The sequence below is a fragment of the Triticum dicoccoides genome, chromosome 5A (genome assembly GCF_002162155.2).
Source record: "Triticum dicoccoides isolate Atlit2015 ecotype Zavitan chromosome 5A, WEW_v2.0, whole genome shotgun sequence".
Lineage (NCBI taxonomy): Eukaryota > Viridiplantae > Streptophyta > Magnoliopsida > Poales > Poaceae > Triticum > Triticum dicoccoides.
In genome coordinates this window covers 449694306-449699177 of record NC_041388.1, presented here as the reverse complement: position 1 = coordinate 449699177, position 4872 = coordinate 449694306, and positions in this window count along the sequence as shown.

Sequence of the window (4872 nt, the reverse complement as noted above, 5' to 3'; positions counted from 1 at the left end):
GCGGTGAAAGATCGGGCAAAAACTGTAGGATCATCACGTTGATCCTTATCATGTAGAGGGATAAACTCAAGCAATATGATATAAACCCCATCTTTTTATCCTCGATGGCAACAATACAATACATGCCTTGTTGCCCCTGTTGTCACTGGGAAAGGATACCGCAAGATTGAACCCAAAGCTAAGAACTTCTCCCATTGCAAGAAAGATCAATCTAGTAGGCCAAACCAAACCGATAATTCGAAGAGACTTGCAAAGATAACCAATCATACATAAAAGATCTCAGAGAAGAATCAAATATTGTTCATAGATGAACTTGATCATAAACCCACAATTCATCAGATCTCGACAAACACACCGCAAAAAGAGTTACATCAAATAGGTCTCCAAGAAGATCGAGGAGAACATTGTATTGTGATCCAAAGAGAGAGAAGAATCCATCTAGCTAATAACTATGGACCCGAAGGTCTGTGGTAAACTACTCACACATCATCGGAGAGGCTACGGTGTTGATGTAGAAGCCCTCCGTGATCGATTCCCCCTCCAGCAGATCTCCAGAAAAGGCCCCAAGATGGGATCTCTTGGGTACAGAAGGTTGCGGCGGTGGAAATAGGGTTTCGTGGTGCTCATGTATGTTTTCGGGGTATGTGGACATATATAGGAGGAAGAAGTAGGTCGGTAGAGCTGCGAGGGGCCCACGAGGGTGGGGGCGCGCCTAGGGGGTAGGCGCGCCTCCCTGCCTCGTGGCCACCTTGTTTCTTTCTTGACGTCTACTCCAAGTCCCCTGGATCACATTCGTTCCAAAAATAACTCTCCCAAAGGTTTCATTCCGTTTGGATTCCGTTTGATATTTCTTTTCTGCGAAACACTGAAATAGGCAAAAAAAACAGCAATTTGCACTAGGCCTTGGGTTAGTAGGTTAGTCCCAAAAAGAATATAAAAGTGTATAAATAAGCCCATTAACATCCAAAACAGATAATATGTCACAGCCCTAGAATTGTTGCAATAGTTGCATAAGAGAGCATCCATGCATCATGTCTAAATTCTGAAAGTTGAATTGAGGTTAGTTGAAACCCTCAGAAGTCACTACAGAAATAATCAACATTAAAATCTTTTCAAATGGGTCCAAGAAAATGTTCATGTTGCTCTTTGAAAATATTGGCTAGAACTAAAATTCAAACCAATATTTTCAGGAGCTCATAAATATTTATTTTGGGCATTTGGAATTAATTCAATAATTATTTGCATTGGATTTATATTTGATATATCTCAAATATGATCCAATAATTCTGGAAATTGTTGTGCGGCTTTATATTGATGTCACTAGTCCAAACAACAACTTACAGAAGCTCAGTAAATGATTTGGGTAAAAATCAAATCAAAACAGATTTAAAGAAAATAGGAAACAGAAAATAAAAGAGAGAGAGGGAATCGTACGTGGCCTCACATGTGCAGCCCACCAACCGGCCCAACACTGTAGCTAGCTGGCCCAACCCATCTCTACCTCCCCTGTCGTCTTCCTCCTCTTGCCAGGAGGACGAAGGGCATGTGCCCGATGCGCGCGTGCACGCGCCGGCCACCTCCTGCTTGCCTGCTCGCCGTTGATCGTCTCTGGGAGACGCCACGCATCCCCTGACCCCTCTCACTCTTCCCCATGGCCCTCCTCTCCTCTGCTCTCGCTCTCTCTTCCGAAGCCGAGCGGAGCCGTTGCCGCCGCTCGTCGTTTCCGCGGCCACCGCCTTCCCCTCGACCCCTCGCCGTGCCTGCGATCTCCGTCTCGACGTCCCCGACCCCCTCGACGAGCCATGAGGCCCCGGACGCGCTACAACACCGCCACTGCTGCCGTTTCCTTCGTCAGCCACCGGAGATCGTCGCCGTCGATTCACTGCCTCCCGAGCTTCCCCGAGCCCGCTTCGATGCCTGCTGCAACCGTTGTGAGCTGCTGCTCCTCCTTCCCCTCTCCGTTTTCTCGTTTGCACGCCGTAGCTATCGTTTCGCTGATGACCTAAACCCGCCGCTGCCCGGCTTTGTCTCCGTTGTGGCCCGAGCTCGAACCACCCGCGCCCTTGCACCGCATCGCGCTCCCGGTGCCTCCAGGAGGCTGCCTAACCCCTCTACGCGCTCACCTGCTTGCTCTAGCGCCACGCTCGCACGAAGCCGAGCTCCTGCCGCCGCGGATGACCTCGCCGCGGTCGTCTCCGGCCACCCCAGCTCCGGCCGTTTGCTCCGTCAGTTACGCACGAGCAGCAGCTCTTCGTAGAGCCTCCCCACGCCATAAACCATCGCCCGTGGGCGATTTCCGAAGCCCTCCGCCGTCTCTGTCGTCGCCGGCGACGAGCCGTGGACCAGGTCCGGCGGGTTTGACCCCGCTGACCAGGGTTTAACTTTCCCCTTGTGTCACTGACGCGTGGGCCACCCCCTGACACTTTTAGTTAGTATTAGTTTAACACTAATTAACCTAGGTTAGTTAGCTAGTTAGTCGCTGACTAGTGGGCCCGGCCCCACAAACAGTTTAGTTAGAATTAACTTAAGCCTAATTAACTTGGTTAATTAGTTGTGCCACTGACCAGTGGGACCCACTAGTCAGGTTTGACCCGGACGACCCCGCTGACCTGCTGACATCGCAGTGGCATAGTGCTGACGCAATAATTCCTTTATGGAATTTAAATAAATCATAAATGATTTATTATTCTCAGAAAAATGCCCAAAACTTCTAAAAATCATATAAAATCAACCGTAGCTTAGAATAAAATAATTTATATATGAAAAATTATCAGAAAAATTCAAGGAATGCATCTGTACCATTTTCATGCATGTTTGAACAATGTGTGTCCTCTGTTTTGGACAAAACAAATAAAGGGCATTTAAATAATGATATATGGAGTTGGAATTTTGAATCATGTATTCCAACCAACTTCATTTAAATCATAGCTAGATGTACTAGCTCAAATCACAGCATATTGCCATGTCATGATCATGCATCATATTGTTGCATTGCATTGATTGTGTTCTTTCTAAGTTGCCGATGATGGTCCCCTCTCGATAGACGTGCTTCCGACGATGAGTTCGATGGCACCGATGAAGAGCTATATTATCTTCAGAAGTGCCAGGCAAGCAAAAACCCCTTGTTCATTCCGATACAATCCCACTCTCTCGCTCCTGCTCTCTTTTACTGTATTAGGATAACAAAGCTTCAACTGTTACATGCTGCGGTAGTTGAATCCCTTTCCTCTGCATGACCTATCATTGCCACAGTAAATAGATGAAACCCACTAGCATGAGTAGGAGTTGTTTGAGCCCTGATGTGCCTACTCATTCATGCTTGTTTGTCATGCCTTCTATTGCTTAGAGTTGTGTCAGGTCTGATTCATCGAGGATGAATTGGGAAGTTGTGAACATGTCCTACTGTTGAGAGCTAAGTGTGTGAAACACGATTTGGTAAAGGTAGCGGTGAGAGGCCATGTAGGAGTACATGGTGGGTTGTCTCATGGCAGCCATTCTTAGGAACTGAGTTCTGTGTTTGTGATCCATGAACAGTTACTACCACACATTGGGTTCCGGTAACTCGACCCCTCTCGACTTATTAATCAACTTGATCTGTGCCCAGGAGTTGCAACTAGTTTCTGGTGTTTGTAGATTGTGTTAGTACTCTACCAAGTGGCACCCGGTACAGGTGGGCTTGGGGCAGACTAGGCACAGTGGCCCGGTGTACCAAGTGGCACCCGGATGGTGGGCTTGGGAACCCTGTACACATCGTTTGGGGCCATGAGCGACACCCCGGCCGGATCTCCTTGCGGATGGAACCCGAATAGGCGATAAACCAGGACAAGAGAGTTGTGTGGTTAGTCAGGTCGTGGCCGACACCCTCGCCAGGCTTCCGCTTGAAGGTTGCCGAGATACATGACGTGTACATGGTGATAAGTGGTGAGAGCTTGTGTGAAGAAGTACACCCCTGCAGGGTTATCATTATCTATTCGAATAGCCGGATTCCTCAGATATGGAAACTTGGACCCCTTGCATAGTTCATAGACAAGTGAAAGTGGATACTCTAAAATGCGCAAGATAAGCATGAGTGCTATGGATGGCGTTCTCGTAGGGAGACGGGAGCGGATCCATAGTGGTGTATTGATATGGTGAATATGTGGACTCGTGTGCGCCACCTCAAAAGAGTTGCTTGCAGTTGTAGTTCAGGATAGCCACCACCCCTTCGTTGATACCGATGCATATGTAGATAGTTCTGATGTAAGTCTTGCTGGGTCCATTTGTACTCATGTTTGCTTAATTTATGTAACATCCAAAATTTTCAATTTGGAATGTTATACATAGTCATCCGTGCATATCATATTTTATTGCATTTCCGTTCCGCAAATCCTCGACATCCTAAGCAACTCAAGGACCTTTGGAGAGAGCTGGGGATTTCCCGGTTTTCATATTTGATTTTTATCAAATATTGAAACGAGGATTTTGATTTTAATTCTTTTTCTCTCCAAAAAATATTTCATGATAAAATAAATGAGAGGAGATAATATGACTTCTCCAAAATAACAGAAATATTGGAGGAAAAATATTAAAATCATTTATTTGATTTTTATTTGATTTTTATTCAGATTTTATTTGCATTAGAAAAATTGCACGTTTTTCAAAAGTTGCATTTTAAGGCCAAGAAAATGTTCATCTTGTTCTAAATATTTTATTTAGACGAGAAAATTTATGTTGGAATTTTTAGATTTTTATTTATTTTTCTAGGATTTTATTTTGGTCGGTGAAATTATTTAAAAAAAAGTTCCGCGCCCGACTGGGCCTAAGGCCCAGCCGAGCCAGGCCGCCGCCTGCGCCCCGCCGCCTCCCTGCGCGCGCCGCCGCCGCCGCCGTCCC